This window comes from Camelus bactrianus, chromosome 3 (genome assembly GCF_048773025.1).
Source record: "Camelus bactrianus isolate YW-2024 breed Bactrian camel chromosome 3, ASM4877302v1, whole genome shotgun sequence".
Lineage (NCBI taxonomy): Eukaryota > Metazoa > Chordata > Mammalia > Artiodactyla > Camelidae > Camelus > Camelus bactrianus.
Genome location: NC_133541.1, coordinates 77,143,435 through 77,159,322, shown reverse-complemented (window position 1 = coordinate 77,159,322; position 15,888 = coordinate 77,143,435).

Sequence of the window (15,888 nt, the reverse complement as noted above, 5' to 3'; positions counted from 1 at the left end):
TATGTGAAGAATTCATGAGACTGCAAAAATTTCAGAATTTTGATGAAAGGAGAAAAGTTTAGATTGAATTAGTAAAAGCTTCTTTCTACTTAGAAAGAAACATCAGAGGGAAGTTTTTCAGGCAGAAGTTTGGTGACCATACCTTTTCCTGTTTAATAAGATTTGATTTTAGCAATAGCCAGAAGACAGTCTCAAAGGCAATTTAAAGATGAAAAAAACAGAATTCATCTGAGTTAAACTTAAGAGTTAAGGCACTCATTTTCTTGAGCTAAGTATGTTACAGTTCCTGAACCAAAGTTTTGGCTTCTAGGATCAATTAAAAAAAATAATAAACAAATCAGGTTATATAAATTTCATTTTCTGATAGTAAATCCTGCACCAAATTTTGGCAGGAAGGTACTGGCCGTCTCTGAGGTTCAGAGAAGTCATGGATATACCTAAGGTCACACAGCCAGTAAATGGAAGAGCCAGTATTTAACATCAGCATGGTCTGATTCCAAGGAACTATGATCTTTAACTGTTTTCACAATTGCATAGAAATGATAAGACTCAATACTAGGACTCTTGTTTGTACTATCATGGAAACAGACCCTCTGTTTTATCAGTGCTGGTATAACATGAGCCTCAAGTTCTACAGTCCACCAAGTAAACCTAAGAGTAATGGAAGTACAAGAAAAAAGACTAGGAGTAGCTGCACAGCTCCAGACAGTGCCACTCAATCAGTTTTCTAGCTAACAGGAGTTATGTGGCATGGTGGTTCTGACTCAGAAATGAGTCCTGATGATCTTAAGCACTGAATCAAGTCCCTCCTAGAAACAGGTCTAATCTCGAACCTAGTAAACTATGGGAGCCAATACATTCTTTTTCTGATTCAGCTAGTTCATAAAGTATATGTAATTTATACATTTACAAGGCTGTCATAAATATTAGACAAGGTAATAAAATGTCTTTTGCATACTGAAGATGTAATAGGCACAGTTTAACATTTGCTCTCTTCCTCTCCCAACTGTTTTTACTTCATTAAATTCCCACTTAAATTGGACATTATACATTAAATAGTCCAGTGAATGGGATTAACTCAGTTAACTATCATTTCTCCTCTTCATCCACTTCCACCCTGTTACGTTCAATTGCAGAAAAAGAAAGGAGGCAGAAAGGTAAAGGGAGGGCAGGAAGAAGAAAAAAACAATCAGAACAGAAAATCTCTAGCTATATGCACAATCTCTCTCCCACTTGCCTGCCTGCCTATGTTGGAAGGACTTGGACTTCAAGAAGAAAGTATGCATCTCCCTATATTAATCTGTATTATTTGGCTGAAAATAACAAAAGAAAACATTTTAATCAATTCAAAATTTTTAATTTTTAAAATTTAATTTAATTTTAAAAAAAAAGATGATTTACTGGATCACAAAACCAAAGCTTAGAAGAAGTATGAGTAGTATCCGCAGCTTTGACAGGAGTAGGGTGTCTCTAGGAACCTAGGACTTAAACCAGGTAAAGCCTACTGACTAGATTCCATCCCTCTCCAACTCACCCGTTTCACTTCCACCCATTTCTCATCCTGGCTTCTGTCTTTATTGACTTCATTCTCTCAGTTATACTCTACATTCTGGAGGATCTGGTAGCCTTTAAGTTATATCTTTGCAGCTCATGGTCTAAGAGAAAATAGAGAATTCTCCTTCCCAACTTCATCAAAGAACCTTGATCATACAAGCTTGGTTCACAGGTCCACTTATTATTAGGCCAGAAGGTAAGGGTCTGTGATTGCCACTTCTTGCAAAAATCAGTTTGAGTGGAGGAGGACCAGTATCTCAGAGGAAGCGGGTGCTGTCAATCAAGAGGAAAGAAGAGATGCTACATGGAAACAAACAGTAGTTGTTCGCGCTGTCTGCTTTCCTCCCTTTGAGCGCGGAGCAAGCCTTGGTGGCCAGCACCACGCTCTCTCTCTCTTCAGGGGGCTCCATCATGGTCAAAGCCCACCAAGTCAAAGTTTCCTCTAAGCATAATCAAAGACAGAGACTCCCTAAAATCTCAAGCCCTAGAACCCACAGAACATATTCCCAGAAAATGAAAAAAATGCATTTTTATTCCTACTCTTGCCCAGATTTTACTCCTAATCTTCTTCCTGGAGGTTTCAGGAAAAGACATTATTGCTCAAAAAGAATGTCTGCCAAACCTGTATCCCAATATGGAAAATCATTCCACTGCATTCCAATCTCACTAGCCTATATCATCCAACTGTTGTGTGTGTTTGTTTGTTTTCATCTCTGAGGAATGGCTCATACTTCCTCCACCCTGTTCATCTGAGTCTGTCCCTGAAACTGAGGTCAATAGGGTTCCCAGCTGAGTGGCTTTAGGTTATGTTGATGTCTGTCAGGACAAGACATTATTCTTCACTCCCACTGTCAGTTCACTTGAACTGTAGGCATAGGAATAAGCAAGTGTAATTGGCACGTAGCACAAACACATGGTACACTAGCTTTGCAATGTAGTCCAGAAGATTCCAAATAAAGATATTTTTAAAAACCAAATGTTTAAACACACTATATCAATCCAGTGTAGAACTATGGCAATGATTCTTTCCTGTATATTTTTAAATAATCAAAATATTGGAAAAAACCACGCCTACAATCTACCACCCCAGCACAATTACTTTAATTCTCATTGGTGTTCATGCTGCCTTAGACTAATTTTAAATTGCCTTAGCAATTATTCTTGATACCCCTAAATTTCATTTAAAACCAATCTTAGAAAAACTGTTCTGAAAACTCATGGGACTGTTTATCAAATCACTGATAATTATGCGTGATGGCAAAACAGCTTCTTGTCCATGTTAGCATGATGGTGAATACATAACTTAATCTGCACAATTTCCAGCTTCAGGCAAAAAGATTGGGTAAAAATATATATAGAACAAAAAGGCAAAGGCCTGAGATATCTGCGAAAGGATCTGATTTCACTTGAAACTTTTTTCAAAGAGGCATGTAATCACAGAGCCATCAAAGTGTGGTTTGCAAGTGTGAGCAGGCAATAGAGGTCTCTTCCCATCTTATCTCTAATGGTGTCAAGGAAGGGGTTGTAATCAGATGGGGCATGAAACTGACTGTGCCTAGTTGGAAGACTAAGTCATTAAAAGTTTCAACCATACAGAGGGGCACTACTTCTATCTCAAGGGAAAGTTCTGAGTGGAAACGACCGCAGACTAGGCTAATCTGTCTTCTGTTGTGGTTATCTATCTTCATGCCTGTCCACCTCTGTAAGAAGTAAGAGTCTTGAGAGGTGGGTTGGCTATTCAGTCATCTCTGCCCATGACCTCCTTCCCACCCCTAAGGATTCAGTTTGGTCTGGCTCCTAGTTGAGTGCTCTTGAGTGATACATACATCTCAAACTCATCCAACACCCACTTCCTCATCTTCCCCATCAAACTGGCTTCTCTCCTAGTTGGTCCCATCCTATCATCTCAATGTAGAACAGCTTCAATGTCCAAATTCCTCAGGCCAAATCCTATTTCTCTTTCCTTTCTAAACAGCAAGTCTACCTGACTCTACCCTCAAATCATATCAATATTTACCACTTCTCACCACCTTACTGCTACTACCCTGGCTCAGGACGATGGCAATAGCTTCCTAACTAGTCTCTGTTTCTGCCTTTACTCCCCCTCCATTTCTGCATCATTATAGCTTATTTTCAACACAGAGTCCAAAAACTAAGTCACATCATGTCACTCCACTGCCCCAAATCTTTCATGGTTCCCATCTCATCCAGAATAAAAGCCAAATCCTTTCAGTAGTCTGCAGGACCCAATGTCCATTATGTGTCCCGTCTCTCTGATCTTATCTTTTACTACTCTGCCCAATCTCAGACACTCCAGCCATACAGGCTTACTGGTCTTTTCTTGAATATGGCAGGCACATTTCTGCATCGGAGATTTTATACCTACTCTGTCCTTGATTGATACACTTTGCCCCCGATGTCAGCATGGCTCACTCCCTCATCTCCTTGAGGTCTTTGCTCAAATGTCACCTTCTTTGTGAAGACTTCCTTGCTCACTTAATTTAACATCACAACTCTCCAGCCCTCTCACTGCTTAACTGTTCTGCATAATACCTATGATTATCTGATAAACTATACAGCTTAATCATTTATAACCTCTTCATTTTTCCCCACTAGAAATTAAGCTTACAAGGGCAGATGTTTTCTGGCTTTTTTGCCACTTTTTCCCACTTCCTGCCACATGTGAGTAATAAATATCTCTTGAAAGGATGGATTGTTGGTTGGACAGAGAGATGGGTGGGTAGATAATTAAATGACTTAATTAATGAATATATTAGCTCATTTCATCTTTTGCAAGCAACTTTATTAGCTGTTTAAAGAAGATATTATCAGCTTTAAAATAGACACATTGATCAATGGAACAGCATAGAAAACCCAGAAATAAACCCATGTACTGATGTGCAATTAATCTATGACAAAGGAGAAAAAAGTATACAATGGAGAAAATACAGTCTCTTCAATAAGTAATGCTGGGAAAATTGGACAGCTACATGTAAGAGAATGAGATTATTTTTGTTTACGGTGTGAGGAAATGTTATAAACTCAAAATGGATTAAAGACCTAAATGTAAGACCTGAAACCATAAAACTCCTAGAAGGGAACATAGACAGAACACTCTGACATAAATCATAGCAATACTTTTTTGGTTCTGTCTTCTAATACAAAAGAAATGCATAAATAAACAAATGGGACCTAATTAAATGTAAAATATCTTGCACAACAAAGGAAACCATCAGCATAACAAAAGGACAACCTACTGAACAAGAGAAAATCATTGCAAATGATATGACCAATAAGGGGTTAATATCCAAAATAGATAAATAGCTCATATAACTCATTATCAAAAAACAAAGAAACTAATTTAAAAATAGGCGTAAGAACTGAACATTTTTTCAAAGGAGATGTACAGATGGTCAACAGGCACATGAAAAAATACTCCAAATCATTAATCATAAGAGAGATGCAAATCAAAACCACAATGAAATATCACCTTACACCTGTCAAAATGGCTATCACCAAAAAGTCCACCAATAACAAATGTTGGCAAGGATGTGGAGAAAAGGAACCCTTGTACACTGCTGGTGGGAATGTAAATTATTATAGCCACTATGGAAAACAGTATGAAGAGTCCTCAAAAAACTAAAATAGAACTACAATATGATCTAGCAATTCCAATCCTGGGTATTTAGCTGAATAAAATGAAAATACCAATTTGGAAAGTCACACGCCTCAGTGTTAGCAGCATTATTTACAACAGCCAAGATATGGAAGCAACCTAAGTGCCCATCAACAGACGAATGGATAAAAAAGATGTGAATATATATACACACACAACAGAATATTACTTCATCATAAAAAGAATGAAATTTTGCCATTTGCGACAACACGGATGGACCTAGAGATTATTATGCTTCGTGAAGTAAGAATGTTTTCTTTGTCTGACTTACTACTTACACGTGGAATCTAAAAAATAAAACAGATGAATGTATATAACAAAAAGTAAACAGACTCACAGATACAGAGAACACCTAGTGGTTACTGGAGAGGGAAGGAGAGAGGGCAAGATAGGGGTAGGTGATTAAGAGACAAAAGACTGTATAAAATAAGCAAGAAGGATGTATTATACAGCACAGAGAGAATAGCCATTATTTTACAGAAACTTTAAATGGAGTATATTACAAAAGTATTAATCACTAGGATGTATGCCTGCAACTAATATTGTAAATCAACTATAGTTCAACAAAAATATTATCTTTAAATTATATATATAATAAAGTAAATCATGACAAATAATCTACCCAAATTTAAGGTCTAGACTACAGATGCTAGGGTGTCTGACAAATGAACCAGTCCTCTTTCTATGCTACTAATTTTAAAACTCCCTATGGATTAAACTTGAAGTTTGGAAAAGGATTAGGATTTAATGGTTTGGGTGGATAATTACCTCTTTGTGCTTATCAATTATGATAAGCAAGAAAAGTAGAAAAATTCAGGACAAAAAAAATTACCCTCATCAGTTTCAGGACACAAAACACATTAAATTCCAACCAACTAAACAAAACAAAGGGGAGGGAAGCAGAAAAAATTACACATTTAAGAATGAGTGTTTCTGTTTGGCTTTCTGTGCTAATAAAAATTAAATTTTCAATGCTTGATTTTATTATGCATTGTAAGGATGGAAACTATACAGTGAAATGTCATCCTTTCCAATTTCTAATCAATAATACTTCATGGCCTTTAAGGATTAGTCGATACTACAATTGGTTTCTCAGGGACATGACTAATAAGCAAGAGAAGCTGACAGATGGCTTTCATGCAGATGGCTGCTTGGAAAGACAGTCTTCAGAGAATGTGTCAGATCTTATTACTCTGTGATGCAATGACATTCTTTATCGGGGTAAGGGGAAGGAGGGAATATATTGGTTTGGATTCTTTGCTTTGTCACTTTGAGGTTAAAGGCAGGAAGTACATGGACAGGGTATCTGTAGTTTGTGGTTTAGGCTTGGATGCTGCCCCCTTCCCTGCAGACCCAGGCCATTAATCATTCTCCTTTGCTGTACAGGTGGGAGTTACCCCTCGTCTCTGGAGAGCTGCTCTTAGAGTCATGCTACTCTGAGACTTGAACTGGTTGAGTCTGTCCTGACAAGGAGGAAGGCTAAAAATTATGGAGGGACAAGGACATGAAAGTATTGTTTCTCCCCCTTTTTATCATCATATAGCTATGTATTGTGTTTGTGAAGCAATGTACTATACAGTGCAATTAGGAAGATCTGAACAGGTATATGGAAGTGATTATTGCTTCAAAGCCAGGGGTGGGGAGAAGTGTAAGAAAGTGAGTACATGAAGTTAATACATTTTATTCTTTTTCATCATCCCATAATTCTGTATTGGGAACTAACACAATTGGGGAGAACTGAGCAAGTATGAGTAAATAATATTTTCAAAAAATGTGTTCAAATAGCCAAAAGCAAGAAGATACAAAACATGGCATCTCTCAAAACTGCACTCTAAGACACTTGTTTAATTTAGTCTAAATGTTCCAAGATGATCCATAAATAAATACTACTGTTTTGTAGCTTTCCTAAATAACTGTTAAACTTTCCTCAACCTCCCCAACCCCCCCCACCCCCACCCCCCCCCACACACAGATACCTTGTTGCAGGTGTTTGGGTTTATCTTGCATTTTCTCCATTTCCACTTTCCCCTAAAACTTATATCTCCCCATAGATTGCATTCATACACCTTGTTTAACTAATTTAGTTTTGTTCTCACTCATGTAAACAGTCTGTTTTCAGCAGACAACTGTTCTTAGAATTGTGATAAAGGGCTCACATCTTAGGGATAATCATTCGGGCATTAGTTTAAGTCCTTACCAGTCTCTAAACATTCCCCATCACTTTACACTAAACAAGACTTCATTGTAATCCACTATTTTCCCTGTTCCTGGGTGGATTTTGCCATACTAGTGAATGAGAAGATTATTTATCTGGGGCTTTCCACTAGTAAATCATTATCTTATAGAAAGCTATCAAAACCTTCCTTGGTTAGTTCTGAAACCATCCAGTGCCCTTCCCTACCTCACTTCCAAATTCCTTATTTCTCACTGGTCTCTAGTAGAGGAAACAGGTTACTTTTTAAATAACAATATAACTTCTCAAATAGGAAAATACTGGAAATGTCTTAACCTTACCCATATTGTCATTATCTATGTTGTACTATTTTCAGTGAGAATGAGAAATTGTGTGGTGAATTGGAAAGAATGGATTTAGAGTCAGATCTCAGTTCTAGGGCTACATAAGCCACTGCTTAATTCTGTGGCCTTGGCCAAGTCATTTAACCTACAGGCCTCAGTTTCTGCAACAAGAATTGAAAGGATTGTATCAGATCAGGTTTTTCAAGTTGTATGTCTTACAGAAATACACATAATACATTTGAAAACTTACAAAAATACAGTTTCATATTTCATTCAAAGATTCACTGAATGCCTATTATGTATTAGGAAAATAACACAGGACAAATAATTCTGAATTCAGTGTCAAGAGGGAAAAGAGGCAGAAAATACAGGAGAGGGTAAGGGATGGGGAGAATCCAGTAACAAGCTATAAATACTGAAGAACTGAAATGAGAGAAGAGACAGCATGGGTCAGGGTAATATTTGAAATGATGGAACCATATCTTACAGATATTTGGTGTTCAGTTGCAGATCATCACAATAAAACAAGTATTGCAAGAAAGCAAGTCACACAAATTTTGTAGTTTCCCAATGCCTATAAAAATTATGATTACATTGTACTGTAGTCCATTATGTGTCCAATAGCAGTCTGTCTAAAAAACAATGTGCATAACTCAATTAAAAAAGTTTACTGTTAAAAAGTTCTTATCATCACCCGAGTCTTCAATGAGTCATAGTAGTAACAAAGATCACTGATCACAGACTTCCATAACAAATATAATAACGAAAAGTTTGAAATAGTGCAAGAATTACCAAAATGTGACACAGAGAGACAGAGCGAGCAAATGCTGTTAGAAAAATGATTTTTATAAACTTGCTGTATATAGAGCTGCCACAAATCTTTAATTTATAAAAAATGCATTACCCGTGCACTGCAATAAAGTAAAGTTCAATAAAACTAAGTATGCTTGTTTTGAAAATGTTTGGGGACTAATCAGACAATAGCATTCCAGAGATTCAGCAAACCCAGTGCATCCAAAATAGAATAAATTAAAATAAATTCCAAAAAGTAAATTATATTAAAATTGCTGAAAATCAACACCAAAGAGAAAAAGTTTTTTTAAAAAAACAGGGAAAAGAGGCCAGGTCATATGCAAAGCAGTAAGATAGACAGCTGACTTCTCAACACATCAGTGGAGTCCTGGTAATAGTGGAATAAAGCCTTCAAAGTACTAAAAGAAAGTACCTGCCAACCTAAAAGCCTATACCCTGTGAAACAACTTTTAAGAATGGAGTAACTAGACTTGTCTTCATTTTGTAATGTATAAAAATATCAAACCATTGTGTTGCATACCTGAAACTAACATAATATTGTAGGTCAATTATACTTCAGTTAAAAAATGGAGAAAAAAATAAAGACATTTATAGACCGAAGAGTTCATCACTAGCATACTCTTAGTAAAAGCTAATATAAAGAAGGCACTTCAGGCAAAAGGAAAGTAATTCTAGATGTAAGATCTGAAATGCAGGATGGAAAAGTGTGAACTAATAACCATCAACACTGATCATATAAAATAGTAATAATAATGTCAATTGTTTTTGCTTCTAAGTAAACTTAAAAATACAACACAATAACAACAGTTAAGAGGGAACGAATGGAATTAAACCTTGAAAAGAACTTGTATTACTGGGAGGAGGGTCAAGATTTTTTGCTAACTTCAGACTTCAATAAAGAAGTCTATTTGGTAACATCTCTAGGGTAACTACTGAAAGAAAGAAACAAAACATGCAACTTCCCAACAAGTACAGGAAAAAACAGAAGATGAAAATTACTCATTCAATCGAGAATAAAAGGCAAGAAATGAGAGAAAAACAATCCCAGAATAGCCCTGGCACATAGTAGATAGTTTTAAAATATTGGCGGGATAAATGGCTGCATTCATGAAGGAAAGAATAAATGAATGCACATGCTGACCTTCCTATACTGAGGATAGCAGGCACGAAGAAGTCAGTTCCTAGATACTGCCTAGTTTAGAGTTTGTGATTTAGAGATAAACGGGTAAATGAGGTGGCTAAAGTCTCAGAACATCAGCATTTGTCCTAAAATACATATAGCCCCTTGCAATCTTAAGTGTGAATTCTCATTCCTACATCCACAAGTGGCATTCCCCCTGAGGTGAGCCAGCCGAAAAGACAGCATCTGCATTCCACAGCGCTGTTTGGTGGCACCCCAGGATTTCCCCATTCCCCACATGTTTAGGCAAAAAGCATTTTAATTTTTCACTTCATTTCAGTATTTCTGAATGCTACTTACCACATAAGATTGCATTTTCATACTGCCTTGATCAGGAAAGGATTTTCGGTTGTGCCGGCCCTTTCTCTACTAGATCCCCAGGCGGAACAGCTGCAAAACTTAATCTAGCTTTTGGTAATGAATTCATTCATCTTATTAGTATGCAACTCAGGCAGACTAACCCCAACTTTAAAGGAAAATGAATGCTGATCTTTTTAAAGAGAGTGAATATGGAGCAGCCTGATCCCTGAGAGGCTCCAGGAGACTGAAGTTGTCCAAGTTTCACCCCCGGGCCTTACAAGGGTAAAGTCGCACAATCAGGGAACAATTTGACTGTCCTGTCAATCAAAGATGCTGCAGCAAACCTCACTCATTCAAGCTGATTAGCCAGAGGGATTTATCTTAGGATGGTAAAAAGAACATTACTAAAAATCATCAACTCTGCTCAGTCTCTTCATCTTTTTGAGCCTCAGTTTACTCATCTGTGAATTAGGACGAGTTCAAACATAATCATCTATAATGCCGGTTCTCAAACTTTGGAGTGCATCAAAATTACCCAGAGAACTCCTTAAAACACAGACTGGTAGCTCACACCCAGGGACTTGGATGTGGCAGTTCCCAGGGGGAGCCTAAGAACATGCATTTCTAACAAGTTCCACGGGTGGTACTGATGCTGCTGGTCCAGAGACCACACTTTGGAAACACTGACCTATACAGCCCTTTTCAGCTTTATTATTATTCTCTAGGGAGGTGCAAACTTCAAATTATGGACATTTTTGTTTTAATATTAAGTTTACATGTAAAATAACTTGCTAGTTTTTATAAGCACATGTACTATCAGACCATATTGATATACTCTAGTTAAGAACCATTTATAATTACTCTCATCATTTACCATTAATAGTTAACAAGAAGACTTGGCACACAGTTTATTTTTCTGAACATGTGAACATTTCATATGCAAGGTCAACCCTTCAAGTATGCAGTAAAAGTGGTCATTTATGTGTTCATGGGTACCAGAAAGAAATGTTCAATTTCAAAACTATACTTGCTTGACCAGTTCCTTACTTCTAGAATACATTTATTCTTTTGAATGAAGACTTTAGTTCTATTAAAATGCAAATGTCCCAGAATATAGTAAAAAAAAAAAAAATTTAAAGAGAAAGAAAAAGAAAGAAGTAAACCTTGTCAGTCAATTACCTATTACTGCAAGTGATTTTATCAAATTATTTCACAAGCCCTAAATGTGATACAAGGAGGAAGATGGGGGCATAGGCATGATTCACCAGGAAGAAAGTTGGCATCATCACGGCAGGAAAAGGAGATGCTGGCTGGGAAGGTTCAACACTGAAAAGGTCACTAACATCACTATTTTGCCTAGGCCTTGACTTGTCTATACATTTAGCAGGGCCTTCTATCCAGTGGGCAAAGCTAGGTTCAGTGATCTTAACTTCATGATGTGGGCTCCAAATGAATAAAGATCCTTGGATTCAGATTTGCCTAATAAAAGATGGTTGGTATACTCCAAACTCATGCAATTGCCTGGACGTGTTGCTTATGAAAACTCTATAGCATGGTGTGGTACCGTGTCATCTGAACCACGAGTCTCCCTATCGATTTGGTAGAAATGGCTAGACCCATGGCCTCTGCAATCAAGGATGGAAATCCAGAACCTAATTCTCTGTGGCACAGAAAGGCGTTCAGCATTACAGGTCCCTAGGTCTGTGCTATAAATGAGAACAAGCAGAATGAAATTTAGTATCTGTGTGTTCTCCCAGGTACTTCTTATTACCTTGCTATCTGTTTCTTTCTGACTAGAAAACCTTAGAACATTTCAGAACTCCTAGGGCCTGGAATGTCTTAGGCTGCCTATCTATTTGAACCTAAGATACACTCTGTTACAAGCAAGGCAACTTTGTGAAAGGAAAATAAGCAACAAGTAGCGCATAAAAGAAGTTGCATAAATCAGACACCCAAAAACATGAGTTCCTATGAAACAAACCACAAAAGCAGGACTCCGTATAGCTAACAGAGATGGTATACTCTGTCATCTTGCCATGACATGGTATCCACTTAGCATATCATTAAGGCAAGGTATATTTCCAACATAACGAAATGAGCAGACATTTAATTTAATCTGATTTCAGTAAATATGGGTTAGAATCCCTGCTGCTACCTAACTGCTCTAAAATTAGATGCCAGTGACACAATCCTGAGAAGCATGTCTTTAACTCTGGGTAGCAAAGCTTCTGAGCTGCTGAGTTACAGGGACTCTTCCTGCTAGCTGCCATTTTGCTTTGTGCACAACTCTATCACACTGATACGAAGCCTGCGGGGCTGTAAATACCAATTATTGCCTCCAACTGTGCACGACCTTTGGTGCTCGCCTGCCAGCATTTAAATCCCAGCTCTGCTACTTAAGAACTGTGACTCTGGGCAACATACCTAAATACTCAGTGCCTGTTTCTTCAAGTAAAGAATGAGATAACACTAGAATTTACCTAATAGTGTTACTGTGAGAATTAAATTAAAGACTAACACAAATAAAGCACTTAAAACAGTGCCTGGCACAAAGTAAGTGCTAAATAAATGTTAACTATTACAGTTTATCATTTCTGCTCTCTCTCTTCTCCAAGTTTACCCATGTTAATAAGTGTATATATGAGCTCCCATCAGGAATAAAAATTTTTATTCAAAGAGAAATCATTCACTCAAAGAGAAAAGTCTCTCCTTAAAAGATGCCAGCATACAAGGAAATAGGTACCTTAAGTTTCTCCTTAAGAGATACCAGCATACAAGGAAATGGGTCCCTTCAGGACACACAAGACAATGGACCAAAATGGAGAACTGTCCAAAGACTGACTACACTCAGAGCTGGAGGAGCCCTCCAGCTGCCCCGCACACGCCTGTCTGAGCACATTCAGGCTCCTGGGAGTCAAATATGTTAACAATCTGGGTAGGGAAGACCGTATGCTCTCCCCTGGACCCCTGCCACCCTGTTCACCGGCAAAGGGGAGGTGGGTTCCACGGGGAACCTCTGCACTGCTAACCTGTGAGCCGTGAATTCACACTACGTCTGACTATTTTATTTTGTCCCTCTTCTGAGACCGCTGTACACTTTTTTCTGTTTAGGTTCAACATCCAACAAATTTTTATATCTCATGTTATTAACAGTAATAGCTACCTGCAGTTTAGGATGTACCGTGTGATGCGTGCCACTTTTCTCCAGGACTGACACTAACCCTGCAAGGCAGGCACCACTGTCACTGTTCTACAGCTTCAGAAACGTGCTTGGTGAGGTTAAGTGAATTTCCCAAGGCTGCAAAACTATCAAGTGGCAGGTGTGGGATTTGATCATAAATTCAACTGGCTCCAAGGCCCATGCCCTCACCCCAAATCATGCTACCTTCTACCCTGTGCACAGCTGATACCCTGAAGCTTTCACTGTTGACCTCTGTTGTGTGGTTTGGGAACATCTTTGATGGTTGAGGAGTATTCTATGGTTCTCGTAACTGCTGGGGTAGGCATCTATCCCCACCTCTAATTGCAGCCCAAACTGTCCCTCAGGCTTGCCGTAGAGAGAAAGCTCCTTCTATCTGCCGTTGAAAATCATCAGAAGCCTCCCCCCTGGTGATTACTAAGGCAGGCACCAGGAGTCAGCCAGACTCAGGTTTAAATCCCAGCTCTGCCACTTGTCAGTTCCTGTCTCTGAGCAAAGCTACTTAGTCTGAACTTTTCATTCTGAAAATGAGGATACTGGTACCTAGTAGGTCTTGTGGTGAGGGTTATGCAAGATCTTTGTCAAGTGCCCAGTACAGTGCCTTGCACACAGTGGCCGCTCCTGAAACTGAGAATGGCAACCACATCCCCAGCCAGGAGAAGAGGAATGAACATGCTAGTGAGTGTGGGACCCTCCCAGATGCGAGAGATTTGTCATTCCCTGTCTTTCCCAGTTGTAGTATGTGTCCTGAAACTTCAGCCCAGTTCAGGAAGGTTAACAAATCTCCATCAAAAGTAAGAAAGTTACACATAAAATATTACTCTTACTAAGTTTTATCTACTCATGATGCAAACTCAAATCACCATACATTTATTGATCATAGGGACTGATTTGTTGGGATTGATATACATACAGTCTATCATTTACATACATGTAAATATAATGTATATTTATATACAGTCATGATAAGTTTCATATGTTTGTTTCTATATATGTTTATGCGTATACATGTATATGTACCTGTGTGTTTACACACACACACACACACACATAAGTAATTTAAAGGCACAATTTCAAAAGATTTTTAAATGTCTACCTCAAGACCTAACGTTAGGAATCTGGGCAGACTTGGAGTTCAAAGAAACTTCCCTCTCTGTGAGTTAGTATTGAAACAACCAGGTCCTCCTTTTTGGATTCAATTGTCTCTTTATTATCTCTTCAAGCTGAACTTGGCTGTAAGGTCACACAATCTTGTTGAATCAGCTCAATTTGTTCATTTAAAGTTTGCCACTGATGTGAGTTTAAATGAGAGCAATTCAGACCTTGTAAGCTGGTAATGTCCTCAGGTCCTCCAGGCTCTAGATCATTGCTGCCTCCCCCCCCCCCCCCCCGCGACCGACCCCACCCTCTCGGCTTTTACAGGAAGGTTCATGACCAGCACCTTGATGCTCTCTACTTACCTGTAACTCTCCTGAGTCAGTACTGACCTTAGAGTGGCAGGGGCTTGGGCATTAAAATCCAGGTCCCATATAGTCCACCTATTGGTGTAACTAATGTCCATTAACCTCACCTGAAATCACAGAGTTCAGAAAAGGCAGAGAGGACGCTTCCATTCATTCACAGAGGGTTAGCTGAAGACCTCCAGGGCAGCGCCCACATCATCTCATGAAGCCGACAGTGAGCCAAAGACCACGCAGACCCCACAGAACTTATTTTTGCTTGAACTGTCTCCAGAGCGACAAGGAGATTTAATGGCAAAATAGCAGAGAATATTTTATAGAAAAATTTTCTACTCACAATGATTGATCTGTCCAAGCTCTCTCTCCACCTTCCTTGTTTCCATTTCCCCTAAACGTTCAGCTCTTGAACAATTTGTGTGTGCATGTGTGTTTAGGTGTCTAACAAAAAATTTCAAGAAGACAAAAATGGAAGGAATAATGTAACAGACAATCCCACAACGTATTAACCATTAGAAAAGTCACACTGACCATTGAAAATATTTTTATCTTACATACTTTGAATTTTTTTATTTTCTAAAATAAAAGTAGACCACACTGCAATTTTCTTTGACTATCCTCTCCCCATGCAGAGGCTCTCATTAGCATGAATTGCATGTGTCTACTTCCAGTCTATCCACACACTCTTAAAATATAGAGTATACATTATTTTTTTTTAATTTACCTAAGTGGTATCATGCTGTATCATCCTGCAAGTTGCTATTTCTCCTCAGCATTGTGTTTTGATGATGTTTACAGATCTAGCTGATTCTCCTTTATTTCCTCAGGTCACAGGATAAGTTTGTGTAAGAGAAATAAAACCTGTTTATTTTACTACCTCGTAGTCCAAGAGGCTAGGGACTCCAAACCACAATCAGCCTACAGCAGTGCCCTTGAGAAAAAGCATCAAGTTAACATTTGTCGAATTTTAGTACTGATAAAGAGAGTTCATCAAATTAGTCATGAAGGGGTACCCGCCGTTACCAAATTCACAAATGAGTTGGGAATGCAATTTTAACACTTGAAATAAAAGATAATGGAGTAGATTCTTAAGGGAATTGTTTTGAAGGACAAAGTCAATTCAGAGCTAGGAGCGATCACAGTGAACAGGTGTAGTTCGAGGGTTCTCCCTGGAAGAGGTAGTGGTTGAGGC